Below are 15,789 nucleotides of genomic sequence, written 5' to 3'. Positions count from 1 at the left end.
GAAGAATAGACACAGAATAGAACTGCAAATGGTGCAGCTTCATGTATGCATGTACATGCAGTTAGGATGCAAAAGAGCTGTTGCTTGTTTCTATACTAATTGCTTGAAGGCTGGGAGGTGTGAAACCTTGAAAAGATTGTGACTTCATTTGCATGCTTACTAAACTGTCTTGGGAGTTTTATAGAAATTCAAACTTCAATGCTAACCTAATTCTCACTTGGATATTTCACTACTGGACACCTGGAAAGTCTGGTTGTCAGCTTTAGTAGAGTACAGGTAAAACAGCCTTTTGTTTTAGTTTGTGCTTTTGCTGTTGAATTTAATGTAAAAAAAACAATCAAATTTACAGAATGTTGACAAAGCAAGGGAGCAAAACCTTCCCAGATGGTTTCTGGGAACTATGCAGTCACTTGGCCAGGCCATAGAGAAGCTCTTGAGTTGGGAAATAAAGTAGTGGTGCTATTCTTGGGCTTCTCTGACCAAGCTCAGACAAGTTCCCTGGCTTGAATGAAGTAAAATTTAGACAAAGGCTACTTCCTTTCTGTACACGGATTGGTACTGACAAGTGTTCAGGAGGATTTGGTGGTGGCAGGAAGTTTAGTAACATGTTTAAAACATTATTCTTATGAGATACTTTTGACAAGTATCTTGTATAAAAACATTTTTTCCAAAATGAAAACCAAACTTATCTCCCCTGCTTCTAAAGCTGTTCTGTCACCATTTTCTTCTTCAGCACCTGTATTAATAAGATGGCTGCACTGAGCATGAATAGAGCACAATCCTTGGAATGAAAATCTACTAAGTTGCTTCTACGTGTTTTCTGAATAGTGTTCATTTACCCTGCCTCTAACCACATACTCTGCTATATTCTGAATTTGTAGCTAACTTTGGGATCACCTGTCATTATTTTTTCATCTTGGAGAAGGGTAAAGATTGTCTTAGGAACTGGTGCAGATGCCCATGCAGAAACATGACATTCTGAAATTGTAATATTTTCAGTTCAGATATGCAGTTAACACATTTTCATATTTCATGTCATCGGCACATTTTAAGAGAACACATTTTTCTTAACTGCCTTCCCAAAATATGGTTCTTTGTCCATTCATAGGTGAGCCTGTTTTTCCTGTATTAAAATATTGGAGGGCATGCTGTTTATTTGACTTGTGTGCTCTTTATATTCCATTGTGACCACAGAATGCTTTGTGGAGTTCATTAAAATTAGCTATTCTTTCTCTGGGCATTAAGACAAAAAGACATTAAGAATAAAACCACAGCTGTCTCTTGAAGCAACAATGCATCAACATTCTGGGTAACTGTAGGCTAGCAACTGGACAGCTATCAGAAAGGGATGGTTTAACTTTGGTCCTGCATGGAGTAGGGGGTTGGACCCTATGTCCATCTGGTCCCTTTCAACTCTGCTATTCCACTTTTTTTTAAGGATTTGTAGCATTCTGAAAAAGAGTAGGTGTACTGAAGCTACCGTGTTTCTTTTAAAGTGACCATTCAAATTGATAATCACATCAAAGGTGTATAAAAGCAGCTTGTCATTACCTGATTCAGCCATGATTTCAGCACATGGATAGAAACATTCAGGTTGGAATATATATATTTGAATAAGGGCTATGTCACTAACATGCCACGTGGAACCTTTGTGATAAGGCATGGCACCAGATGTTCAGCAGACTCAAGGTGAATTTGTGTCTTGTGATCAGAACAAAGACTTTCTATTGAAAAATCTTTATGTTAAAGCTGATCAGCCTGGCTGGCTTTGCAATACAAAAGAAGGGTATTGTACAGATCTCTAACAAAAGAAACAAGCGAAGTGAGAACACATACTGATCTGGAATAACTGAGAACCTCTCCTGCCTTTCAGACCAAAAAGCTGACTCAAGGCTAAATCATGCTGTTTATGACCAATCATCTGGAGCATCTGATGCTTCTCAGTTGATCCACCCTCTTAACCTGATGCAGTAGATTAGATTAATGAAATTGGAACAACCCCCTCCCATATCAGCCAACTCACTGGACTTGCCCACAGAACTTGAAAATCCCTGATTCTCAGTGACTGCCTGGCTTATCTCCTGGTCTGCTGGCCTTGGTAATGCAGCTGTGAATTCCAGCCACTTCTGAATCAGAATCAACAACCTTGGAAGGTTACATTTGGAGGAGAGTGGGGCCATTCTCAGCTTCTTGCATATGAGGTGCAGATAATAGGCTATCTTCAATAATAAGTGAACAGGGAAATTATAAGGCATTGCACTGATCTGCAACCAAACCTAACACAATTAGTTCAAGCAAAGCCTAGCCTAATTAAGTTGAAATGAGTTGTGCCATGCTTGCACAAATGCAATCAAAGTACTGCATTTGACAGTTGCACAAGGATAAAACAGGGCTTCTACAAAAGGTAGAAGCTTTGTGCTAGTGGAATGACAACGTTAGAAACAACCCAATTTTTTGCAATGTTATAAGTGAGGGAATCTGAAGGAAGCAATGTAAGGCTACCCCAACATTTAATTCCTCACAAAGCAGATTGCCTGGAAAATGCACTTATGAACTACTTTGATAAAAGGGAATTATGCAGTAGTTATAAGCTCTGCCAATTTGTTCAGTATAGCCTATGGCCTCAGGGTGAAGGGTGTACCCAAGCAGAAGGACGAATTTAGATGGTTTAGTAGTTGCAGATGCACTTGTTTAATCTGTCTAACAGTATGGGATGTATCCTGCAAACCGTGAACTAATCAATAGTGTAAGAAAGGGTGGAAAGTGCTTTATAGAACTGTGTCAGACCATTGGTCCATGTAGCTCAGTGATGTTTACTTGTCACTAATTGACAATGACCTGCTTCCCATGATACAGCAACTCACCATGAGTAACTGAGTGTATTCTGAGCTATGAACAGCTTGCACAGGGTGGTGGTTCTTTATGAACAAACCACCCTGAGAACCCATGCTGTACTTCAGGACTGTTCTTGTCCATACTGGGTTGTTGTGTCATCTGAATATAGCAGGCAATTTTATTGGAGTTTGTTGGGACTGTCTGATAAGCCACTTGGCAACAGTAGCAAAAAAAAGCCCGCCAGGCTGCTTTTTTGCCTTCCCTTCCACCATTGCTGAACTGTCACTTTAGAAGGAATGTCATTTGTTTCCCAGCTTTTTTATTTTTATTTTTTCAGTGTCTCAAAAATGCACAATTGGGGTCATACTTTTAATTTATTTTTTATCAGTCTTTCACAGGTGTGTTCTAATGCTTATCAGTTAATTTGCATAGAGTTGTGAAGGACCAGAGAAGAAATAATAGTAAGAAAAAGGAAGGGAACAGCAGTAAAATTCAGAAGCACTGAAAATGGAAAGGGGAAAGCTGAAGAAGTAAGTGCAACCAAAAGGGGAGGGAAACCTTTTGGACTACTTGGCGGCATATAAATATAATAATAAAAATAAAATTTAATCTGCTCCTTCATGATGTGATCCTTTTAGTTCTAAGCATGAGACTGATACTTCTCAGCTTTCTAACATGTTTTCAGCTCTTTCCCAACTCTAGAAAAGAAAGATACTTACTTCCCTTGCTGCCATTTCTTTTAAAGGCTGGGAAGCAAATGGAGTCAGAATGTTTACAAACGTGTAAGATCCAGTAAAGAAATGGAAGTGAAATTTGCGTAGCAGCAGCAATTGCTGTATTACTACAGGTGAATAAATTTCTTCTCAGTTTATTTCCCAGCTATTGAAATTGCATGCTTTTTCAAGCATCCAGGAAGAAGTCACAAAGAATGATAGTGCGAGTTAATATCTCCCCATTCTGGAATAGCTGGAGACTTGTGCAAATGTTGAAAAAGTAGCTATTGAGAATTTGTCAGGACAACATTTAAAATTGAGAGTAAGGCTAAGGAAAGCATGCAGAGACTTTGCTGGACTTGCCTTTCTCCCCTCTACAGGTGCTTTTCCATTAGCATCTTGATGATTAGACCCTGGCAACTTTCTGCAAATTAGCCTATAGGTAGCCTCACATAATCTGTCTGTTATCCACTCAATTTTGCTGCTTCCTTTAACAAGCAGAAACAGGCAAGAAAATTGATTACCAAATCTATGCGTATTGACAGCTGTAAAAGAACACTTATGCACTTATAATAATAAGGACCACATTTGTATGGGTGCTCCCTTGCGCTCTCTCTTGCTCTCTCTCCACACACACACACACACACACACACACACACACACAGAGAGAGAGAGAGAGAGAGAGAGAGAGAGAGAGAGAGAGAGAGAGGGAGCAGTAAATGAAAGGGGACAGTGATTGGAACAGGGAGGACAGGACAAGACAAGACAGGTTTTGCCATAAGGAATGCTGGTGTAGGTGCCAATACTGATTCTTCGTTCTTCTTCGTGGCCTCTGTGCATCACACATATGGGTGCTGCGCCTGCGCAGTGCCTTTGGCCAGAAGATTGAAAGCTAACAGTTTTTGGCGGGAAAGCTCTGTTCCCCCTCCCCCATAGCCTATAAAGAGCGGAGCGTCCGCCATTTTGTTCAGTCTTTGCGACCGCCGTTCACTGTGCCTCGTGCCGCTTTCGCTCTTGCTCTGACCGTTGCTTGTCCTGTTTTTCGATCATTCTTCTCTCCAAGTTTAATAGCCCTGTTCTGTAGTTTAGTAGTTCTTGTTCCTTCCTCGTTATTATCACCTCCTAGTAGATCTCTGTTTTCTGTCGTTCTCACTCTCTATCTTCTTAAAAAAAAAAAAAAAACAACCAAAAATCTATTTTACCCTCTGCCCTATCTTCTCTTTTTCCTCTTCTCACGATGGCGCAGCGAGCGGCTTTCCGCAAGTGCGTGGAATGCGGGTCTAAGATGTCTCCTGCAGACCCACATGACCTATGCCTCCTCTGCTTGGGGGAAGGGCATAGGACTGACAAAAGTTCTCACTGCCTGGCCCTCTCTAAGCAGGCCAGGAAAAATCGTGAGAACCATCTACGGATGCTTTTGTGGGATTGGGTTCTCCTTCAGTCTGACTCACTAGTGACTGCTCCGAAGCCTGACTTTTCCACTGTGGTTCTGCCCTCACGCCTTTCAGACGAAGGCACGTCTACTATGGGCACTTGGCCTGCTTCTCCTAAGAAGAAACATGAGAAGCATAAGCACACCAGTACTGACAAACCGGCTGGCCACAAGAAAGCCAGGAAGGATAAGGCTCCAAAGCTGCCTAAGAAATCCAAGGATCCGGAGCGTCCTAGGCACCAAGATTCGGGCTTGACAGCCCCTTCAGTATCGACGGCAGTCACCGTACCGACTCCACCTGACCCGGTGCTTCAGGCGGCTATGAGGGTTACCCCCCAAGGGTCCCCTCGCCACATGGCTGAGCTTCCCACGGAGCCTCTCCCTACTCTACTCAATCTCTGATGCTGAAATCCGGGATTCTCCCCCTAGGGCTAGGTCCCCCACACCTATGCCCACAGCCACATTGGAGGCGGATGTGGAAATGTCCCCGCCTAGGAGCCGTCGGAGTTGCTCCTTGGAACGCCGATCGGAGGGATGATACCGCTCCTACTACCACGCATGGGGCGTCCCGTGTTCTGTTGGACACTATCCTGCTCCAAGGGGTCGATCTTCACCATCTCCTCATGACCATCCACTGTCTTCGGGTCCGAGGTGTGCGTCCTCGGTACCACCTAGGGAGGAGAGTAGTCGATCCTTCTCTCCAGTGGAGTCCTCATCATCGGCCCCTCTGTACTATGGTGTCGAATCCAACAATTCGGAGGTCGATTCCACCTCCCCAGATGCTGCTGTGACCTCCCAGGGCCCTGCGTCACCCGACGAATCTAATATCTCCTTCGTGGAGTTGATGTCTCACCTGGTCCAGTCTCTTGAGATCGACGCCGTGCAGCGTCCGGGACCCAGTACGGATAAGTTCTACGACGTCATCCACGGGGAGCAATCTATGTCTATTGTGCTGCTGCTGATTACCACCTTGCGACAGGCCATGGTGCAACCGTGGGACCTGCCCGCCCACCCCCAGCTGACTTCACGGAGGTACGAATCCATGTACCGGGTTCGGGAGGAGGACATACCCTTCCTCCTCCGCCACCCCAAACCAAACTCGGTCATAGTGGAGTCCTCCCAGGGCAGGGAGGCAAGAGGTCACACCGCTCCGAGGGACAAGGAGGGAAGGAAGATAGACTCCTTGGCCAGGCGAGTCTACGCTGCTTCTGGCCTAGGGCTGAGAATCTCAAACTACGAGGCGACGCTAGCGAGGTACCAATACTTCATTATGCAGCACCTCCATAACATTGTCTCAGCCCTCCCAGACCACCAAGGTGACCTGGCTAAGGTCTTCGTAAAGGAGGCAATGCAAGTCGCCGTCCAACAGTTGTCCACTACTCGACATCATGTGGACACGGACTCAAGGGCCTTGGTCTGTGCCGTCTCCCTCCGGAGGCACGCCTGGTTACATAACTGTAACTTTCTGGAGGAGACGAAGAGATGTATTGAGGAAATGCCCTTTGACGGGTCCGGGCTTTTCCACTCAAGAACCAACCACAAGCTGAAGAAACTCCACAAGTCCCGCATGACAGCCCGGTGGATGGAACTTCAGACTCAGACCAGGCGTAAGTGGTCATGGACCCGTCCGTCCTATAGGCAGTCGTACCAGCCCAGATTGCAGCCCTAACACCGGCAACAGCAATGCCGTCGTCAACAGCCTCCACAATGGTACCAGCAAGGCCATCGCCGTTTCAGTGGAGATAGGAGGCAGTGTTGACGGGACGGGCGAACCATTCCTCTGATTCCTACCATACCCACCCTCATCTCATCTGGGGACCGGCTGAGAAGTCAACTCCCCATTTGGGTGTCTATCACATCTGATTGGTGGGTATTGTCCATCATACAGCACAGCTATCGGATAGAATTCGACATTGTTCCTCCACCGAGTCTGATCCAGTTTACCTCATGCTCGCCAGTATTGCTCAATGAAGTCCAACAAGTTCTTCGTAAAGGAGCGATTTGTCAAGTGACTCCGACTGACGGACTTCACGGATTCTATTCCAGATATTTTACAGTCCCGAAGCGGGATGGTGGTCTGCGTCCGATCTTGGACTTACGCAGTCTGAATTGATTTATCGCAACAAAAAAGTTCCGAATGACCACCCTTCAAAATATTCTACCGTTGCTGAGGAAAGAGGATTGGTTCACCTCATTGGATTTGAAGGACGCTTATTTCCACATTTCCATTTACGCAGGTCATAGGCGCTTCCCTCGTTTTGCTGTTGCATCCCAACTATTTGAATGCACAATTTTGCCTTTCGGACTGGCTATTGCTCCGAGAGTATTCACCAAATGTATGGCTCTTGTCTGCACTTTCCTACGACTCCAGGGGGTACAAATTTACCCTTGCCTTGATGACTGGTTGCTGGTGTCCCATTCCAGGGAGGGACTTCTTGCATCCATCCGTATGACCTGTGCCCTATTAGAAGATCTGGGACTATGCATTAATACCGAGAAATCTTCTCTTCTTCCGTTACAGACGATCACTTTCATCGGAGCCCATTTGGATTCTACGGTGGTGAAAGCCTTCCTTCCTCGGGACAGACAACAGACTCTCGCTCACCACATCCATCGAATGCGACGAGACAAGACGGTTCCGGCAAGGTCCATACAGAGACTTCTGGGGCATATGGCTTCCTCAGTTGCTGTGGTCTCACACGCCATTCTTCGCCTTCGTCCTTTACAATTCCTGTTCAACAAGATGTTCTGACCACAAAGAGATCTGCCAACAAAGATGATTCGAATTCCATCCTCTGTGCTCCACTCTCTCCTCTGGTGGTCAGTTCCAGCCAACCTGACTTTGGGGGTTCCATTCAGACCCCGATGCCCTTCGGTAACCCTCGGTGCCGATGCATCTCTACTAGGATGGGGAGCAGTATGCTCCGACCTATGCACTCAGGGCACGTGGAATTGTCAAGAATCCAGGAATCATATCAATTTCCTGGAGCTCCTGCCTGTATTCAAGGCCCTGCGTTCTTTTGAAGATGTTCTCTGACATCAGGTTGTTCAGATAACCTCAGACAATATAGCTACCGTTTTTTAACTGAACAAGCAAGGTGGAACAAAGTCACCGACTCTGGCCAGACTCTCGATGAAAATCTGGGAATGGTGCATTCCAAGGGACATTACTCTGATGGCAGTTCATCTTGCTAGTACGGACAATGTGGAAGCGGATCTTCTGAGCAGACACATGCTCATATCTCACGAATGGGAACTAGATCCGAAGATATGCGACCATCTTTTCCGTCGCTGGGGTTCTCCCGATGTGGACTTATTCGCCACCCAACAGAACAAGGTGTGCGGCACTTGCTGTTCGAGAGTGGAAATCAGACACGGATCCCTAGGGGATGCCTTCATGATCCCTTGGAGCAACCTGAACTTTTACGCCTTTCCTCGGATTCCTCTTATTATGAGAGTGATAGCGAAGATAATACACAATGGGGCCACAGGGTTACTGATTACCCCTTGGTGGCCACGCCAAGCTTGGTTTTTGACACTGCTCCACATCTCCCGCGGAGAATATCTCCATCTTCCACTGCTTCTGTACCTCATAACCCAACGAGACGGCTCACTTCACCATCCAGATTTAATGTCACTGAAATTAACAGCATGGCGAATCTGATAACTCATAGGACGGTATCGGTACCAACAGAATCTATAAGTGACACGAATCCTGTGTCTGGATCCGGTGCGTTATGCGGTTCGTCTTCACTTGTTTCCCCCGCATCATCGGATCCAAGGAACGTCCCGTTGGATCCTACGGCCTTTCATTCAGATATCCAGTACATCCTTGATTCTGCATTGAAGTCGTCTACACGGAAGTCATATGCGGCTAAATGGTGACGATTTTCTACCTTTGCCGAGTCTCGTTCGTTTTCTCCATATGCTGCTTCTATACATCAAATCCTTCAGTTCCTATTAGAACTGCACCAATCTGGACTGAAGCCGTCTTCTATTAAAGTGTACATGGCAGCAATCACCTATTGCCGTGGCTTAGTTGATGGATCACCCATCTTCTCTCAGCCACTTATAAAGAGTTTTCTTAAGGGACTTCATAATCTTAACCTGTCAGTCAGACCCGTGATGCCTACCTGGAGTCTCTCTGTAGTCTTACAAGCGCTTACAAGAGCTCCCTTCGAACCCTTAGCAACAGTCGATTTACGCCTTGTTTCCTGGAAGACGACGTTTCTTGTAGCAGTTACATCAGCTCGAAGGGCTAGTGAACTCTGCGCTCTCCGTATAGATCCTCCTTACCTGAATTTTCACAGAGAGAAAGTTGTCTTGCGATTAGATCCATCATTTCTTCCCAAGATAGCCACCTCCTTTCATATGGGACAAGACATTGTCTTACCTGCCTTTTTTCCATCTCCGACGAATCCGTTAGAAAGATCGTTGCACTCACTTGACGTTCGGTGCTGCCTGGCCTTCTACAGATCAAGGACTGAGTCTATTCGACGCTCTAATAAACTCTTTGTAAAATACTCTACCCGAGATCAAAGCCTTCCAGTTACTCCTCAAAGACTTTCCAAGTGGATAGTCCATACAATCACTCTATCTTATCAGCTGGCTGGAATTGACTTACCTACAGCTCCTCAAGGCCACTCTACTAGGGCTGTCACTGCCTCCTCCGCCTTCGCGTCGGGAGTTCCAATTGATGATGTCTGCAGAGCTGCTACTTGGGCGACTCCTTGCACATTCGCTCGACATTATCGCCTAGATGTTCGTGCTAGGCAAGACTGCTCCTTTGGCAGGGCCGTTCTTTCATCAGTTCTTCGTTGAAGACACCTCCCCTCCTCCAATAATGGTAAGCTTGTTAATCTACCCATATGTGTGATGCACAGAGACCACGACGAAGAAAAGCAGGTTACTTACCTGTAACTGATGTTCTTCGAGTGGCCATCTGTGCAGTCACACAACCCACCCGCCGGCCCCGCTCGGTGTCGGTGAGTGGACGTATGCATCAGTACCGAACATTTCCTTTTTTCGTGGTACAGATATCATTTATAGTAGGGATATTTTTTCCACATGGGGGCGAACATTCTGTCTTAAAAGACTGAACAAAATGGCAGACGCTCTGCTCTTTATAGGCTATAGGGGGAGGGGGAGCGGAGCTTTCCCACCAAAAACTGTTAGCTTTCAATCTTCCAGCCAAAGGCACTGTGCAGGCGCAGCACCCATATGTGTGACTGCACAGATGGCCACTCGAAGAACATCAGTTACAGGTAAGCAACCTGCTTTTTTGCCATAAGGAATGCTGGTGTAGGTGCCAATACTTATGGGAAGACTGAGTAGAAAGAAATTGGGGAACAAGCCATGGTAAGCCCTATATTTATTGGGCATTCTGTGTGTTGTTTGGTGAACAACCAGCCCAGTGTGGCTTATTTGCAGGTTGGCATAGCATGAAATACAAATACATCAGGAGGGTTAGATTTTCAGATGAAAATTTTCTCAGCCCTACTTGGATTTGCCAGGGATTGAATCTGACACCTTTTGCATGCAGTTCAAGTTATAGTTATAGACTTTCCTTATGTTTTGAGTTTGTATTTGAAGGATGAGCTTTTATTTTTCACTATCGTAGGAGCTTGGCATCACATTTCAACTGTTTGGAGTCTGTATTTTCATTATCTGCTTTTTCTCTGAAATGCCACCAATAACTTTTCTCTTTTATATCTTCCTTAGTATGGAAAGCATTTCCTTATTTATCACCTTGTGCAATTCGAGAATGGTTTACTTTTATATTTCTTGTAGCATAAATATATCTCAGGTCTTCCATAGCCGTGTGTGTTTTATTGAATTGACCTGTTCTATCACCCTGAGGGCATTTTGTAGTGGCTATTCATACCAATTTCTGTAGTTAGTGGGAACTCACTGAGCTTTATTGGAATTTTAATTTAATAGACCTCTTGTCATAAATATTTCCCCTTGCTTTGTTTCTGAGGAAATTGGGACAAATAAAACCAGACTAGTGTTTACTGCTACCCAGATGAAGGGCTAGAAGATCATTAATGAATACAGGACAGCATTTTCAGCTTACTTGTCTGAAGAATATAGTGCTTGGGGAAAGGAAGCTTTCAGAGAGACTGAGTTGTCTAAGAAGTGTCTATTCAAATGCAAACAAATTCATAAAAGATGGTGATGTAAATGGAATGGCACAATTAATAGAGGATTCTGAGGGATACCTTATTAACTTAGTAGCATTCTTCCATCAAAACAACTTTTAAGCATTGTAATTTATTCATGGAGGATAAGGCTATGAATGGCTATTGGTCGTGATGGCTGTATATGATCTCTGGTATCAGACAGTATGCCCATGCATACCAGTTGCTGGAGAATTAGGGGAAGATGCTCTTGCATCTTGCTTGTGTGTAGACATTTGGTTGGCTTCTGTGGGAACAGAATACAGAACTAAGGAGACCTTTGGTTCGCTACAGCAAGGATGCTTAAGTGTTACTATACAGGACACATTTATGCTTAACCGAAACTCCTGGAACATAAAGGTGATGTCATATTCATGGTAAAAATTTAAATGGGTTTACAAGATTTGGAAAATATTAAATAAATGTTAAATTCATCAGAGAATTTTAAGAAAAAAAATCTGCTGTTGCTGCTACTACTGTTCATGGAAAAGAAAAAAAGAACTACTCTTGAAAAATAGAATGTTGAATTACAAAAGTAAACTGGACATGATAATTACAAGCAGTTTTACTTCCCAAATGCATTAAAGAAAAATAGCAAGGAACAGCACTGATTGGTAGTGCTTTTCCAAGGTTTGTGTCAAGAATTTTTCTAGTTCTACCTGGCATTGTGCAAGAAAAATATGTGCTCTGTGTTCCAAATAGTACAGGAATGTATTATATTTCCCAGTATTGTTGAGGAACAGACTTTATCTTGGACATACTAGGGGTGGTATCCAACTGTCATTTTGCTAGCAAAGTGGCTTTGCATTTGTAAGACTATTTACGAAGGGAGAATCTGGGAAAAGTTACATTGGCACAAATGCAGTTGTGCATTTTGCTTAGACAATCGGTTTTGACTGCACAATGCAAAAGTTTCTGTGGAGCTCTGCTAGTGCTGTCTCTGTTGGTGGAATGACACTGTTAGATACTACCCACAGAATATTATTGGCAGGCGTATCATGAGAGGATTTTTCATGCTGCTCTGCTTTCCTGTTTTCTCTTCTCCTTTGGGTTTTTCAGAAAATGTTTGCACTAGATTTTTGCAGTGCTAAATTGACTCAGATCTCATTTAGTTTGAGATTTTTTGCTATATTTAGTATACAAGATTTTTGAAGTATGTTATAGAAATGTGACATACATGCTGTGTGTGCGTGTGTGTGTGTGCGTGCGTGCGTGCGTGTAAAATTGACCCAATAGTCAAAAGTGTGCAATGCTTGATTAGGATAAAATAATTCAGTATAACAAATTGGGTGTAATTTAAGCATTGCATTCAAAATATGTGCAATACTTTACAGAGAAATTATTTTTATTAGTGTGCTTGTAAATATTTTAAGACAATGGCATACAAGTTCCTTACATTCTTTTGGGGCTTTTAGAAGAAAAAATACAATAAAAACTGTTAGGATACTAATTTCCGCATTCCTTTAGAGATGTACACATATGTGCACTGAGCGCTGAAAGCAAGGGCAAAATGGTAGAGAATCTAGTTTTCCTGAGTACAGTGGACATTGCTAAAGAAAACTGTTTTGTCACCAAATTTCCAAAGCAGCCTTGAGCATTTTGCCTTGAACTAAGTACTTTGCATAACATATGGAAAGTTTTGCTTTCTTAGTGTTCAGTGTTATGTCACAATTAAAAGTTACTGCAATAAGCAGTCCTTTAAAAAAGGTTACTCTATGAAGTAAGCTAGCCTTTGGCAAACCAGAGTTCAAACAACTAGACTAGCCTTGAAGAAATTCAAATGCTTGAAAAAACTGTACATTGATTGCAGGAAATATGCAAATAAATGCCCTATATCTATGGCATTTGAAACACACCACATTTTCTGCTTCCAGAGCTGCACAGGGGAGGGTTTTCTGGGGTGGGGCACCTTGAACATAGTACATGGCAACATTTTGTTGGTCACAAAATGACCAGAAAAGCATCTTCGATTACCTTAATGGTTTACTAGGTGTCAACCATGCAAGGGAAGTCAGGCTGTGGGTATCCTAGATTAGGTCTTCTGTGAACATACAGTGTCCCACTGAGTACTTCAGTTGCTGTGTTCTGTACCAACTGCAACTTCCAAGCCACATACAAGGGCAGTCCCACACTGAGCACATTGCTGTAATCATTACATCCATTGCTGTGGATAGGGTCATGCTAGTTTGTGAAATGTTCTTTTTGCAGTCTTGTGAAATGTTCTTTTGTTTTCTGGGTGTATGGGTAATTCCAGACTGGCTCTGCCCCATATGCCTGGCAAACAGAAACATTTAAAAATCTCCTGCACTATTCAACCCTCCTTTCCTGTTGCTACAGCACTGTAACTTCTGAGTAAAGAGCAGGCCTACAGTGTCCATAGGCTGCTTGGAAGAACGTGCAGACTGCATGGAATGGAACCACACTGTATTCAGTGTTATGCATTCAATAGCATAGGCCAACAATATAGCATTCGCAAACTTTTATGTCAGGTAGAAAATGCTTGTTCCTGTCTAGGGTTTTTTTGGGTTTTTTTTGACACTAATTCCTTTAGAAGTGTTGAGAGAAAGAGAGAGAGAGAGAGAAAGTTTTGATTAAAGCCAGAAGGAACTTGATCTTCTGGATCAAAATGAGTCCAGACATAGTGCATAAATACTTTCCAAATTAGTAAAGCATGAAATCTTGCATAGCTAACCAGTGTACAGCGTCCTATAGTTTCAACAGCTCTCTTGCTTGTTCCAGATGTGCATATACTAAATTAAAAAAGTAACCAGATATACAGCTGTATTTCTATATCAGGTTTTGGCTGCTGCTTACAACTATAATGAATCTGAGCTAACTCTTATCAACATAAGATGTTGACTGAGAACATAGCCTTTTCATTTTGCCTTTTACTTCCTTATCTTTTAAATGCTTTGTGTTTAGGGTCAGTGATAATACTGTATACTGTTATTCTATGCTTCCCAATAGCTGAAGTTTAAGGTGTACATTAATTTTTAATTTGGCCAACCAGTGGTTTAAAAATGTCCGATGTTTTCTGCTTGGACAGAATTGTTCAGGTCTCTTCAGAATATAAAAGTAAGACACTTTCTATCCTCTTGAAGTTCCATGGGTAAAAAACTAATTTTAATTGGTATGCCTAAAATGTAGGTGTAAAATTATATGTCTTTGAGTAGATCCATTGAAATGTGTAACGGTTAAGTTAGTAAAGACTAAAGTTCAATTGTTTCAGTATATTTTTTCTAAGAGGACATGATACTCTGTATGTTCTTTTGAAAAAATAAAACTGCTGGTTGGTCCAGTCAGGTATTATTCACTAATGCAACAAGATGTTAGTGCCTTTCCTTTTCCCTTAGTGGCTGCTCTTTTCTTCCTTCCATTAGCTGCATTTCAGCACAGAGAACTTTTATCTTCCCTCTGTAAGCTAATGAATGGACCAGTCCTTTGGCTTGAACAGGGAGAAGAAAAGCATTGTTGCAAAAAGTTTGTTTGAAGACAATTAAAGCAACCCCCAGCATCTGGTTGCCCCAAGGATTCTTGATGGGGATGGGCTTTAACAGTCCTTACCCTGTATTTTTGATGGGCGGGGCTTTTTCCTTCATACAAGTAAATAGAAGAATCATTCCATTCACCTGTGAACTGGGAAGATAGCTTGGTGGGCACTTCTGCCTGGCTTACATGTGTGGCTGTGTTGGAGAACCCTAGGACAAGACAGATGGAAAAGGGGAGCAGAGCACAGTATTGAATTTCCAGGTCAGGAAACAACAATGCAATTGTAGAGTGGCCATGTACAAGTATGTTTGCTTCTTCCGTCTTACCACTTAATGACTGGTAGGGGAAATACATTTAGGTATATTGAGCAAGGTTTGAGAAACTGTTCCCTTTTGCAAGGTTAAGATAGTGTGAGTTTTATTTCTATGAAGAAAGTTAATATAAAGGAAGGTGTATGATCTCTATTTTCCGTGTATAAAGAAACATAATGTCTTGGAACTGACTCCTCCTTTATTGACTACCACTCTGGGATAATTTTTCAATGTAGATCAGTTTGTAAAATTTATATATAAAAATAAGTATAAAAATATGATTTCTAGACACAAGTCACCATTTCTGATAGCACAGACTGTTTGTGTGCCTCTGTGAAGTTTCTGTGTGTTCTGAACCTACCACCATGTTGGTCGTGTATTGAGTAGTATGTCCCCAGCTAAGTCAACAGCTTTTTGCTCTCTTTTATCTCCTTTAAAGGGCTAGAGCCCTCATAAAATTATGAGAATCAGCTCCCCAAGGAGATGTGCCCAGTCTTTATTCCTTCTGGCACCAGGTAAAAACCTTTTTATTCACCCAGTATTTTCATCCAGCTAATAGTTTTAATTCCCCTTTTTAAAAAATGGCTGTATTGCATGTTACTGTATTTTACTGCTGCTATACCCTGGATTAATCTGAGCATTGCTGCTCTGGGTTTATTGTGGGCCTATTTTTGCTATTTTAGCATTGCTTTCATATTGATATAGTATTTATCTTTGATTTTAATGTATTGTTTTTTATTTGTGTATTTTGATTATGTAAACCCGGGGTCCTCAAACTATGTCCCACAGGTTGGATGCAGCCCACCAAAGTCATTTACCCAGCCTGCCTC

At 42.9% G+C, this 15,789-nt stretch overlaps 1 protein-coding gene across 10 annotated transcripts in view; it reads left to right on the top strand.

Annotated features, from left to right (window-relative positions):
• The window catches only part of HIVEP1 (HIVEP zinc finger 1), a 101,307-nt gene that overhangs the window by 26,372 nt on the left and 59,146 nt on the right, over window positions 1-15,789 (top strand). The window contains exon 1 of one of the 10 annotated variants that reach the window (XM_044455622.1): window positions 15,399-15,474. The exons of the other annotated variants lie outside the window; for them this stretch is intronic. The gene's annotated coding sequence lies outside the window, so the exon portion shown is untranslated. Of the gene's footprint in view, window positions 1-15,398; window positions 15,475-15,789 lie in introns of those variants that run through there. 10 annotated transcript variants of the gene reach the window in all.

Source organism: Varanus komodoensis, unplaced genomic scaffold, assembly GCF_004798865.1.
Source record: "Varanus komodoensis strain SLA01 unplaced genomic scaffold, ASM479886v1 scaffold8, whole genome shotgun sequence".
NCBI classification, from domain to species: Eukaryota; Metazoa; Chordata; class Lepidosauria; order Squamata; family Varanidae; genus Varanus; species Varanus komodoensis.
The sequence above is the reverse complement of the archived record's forward strand: the minus strand, read 5'-3'. Positions and strand labels throughout refer to the sequence as shown.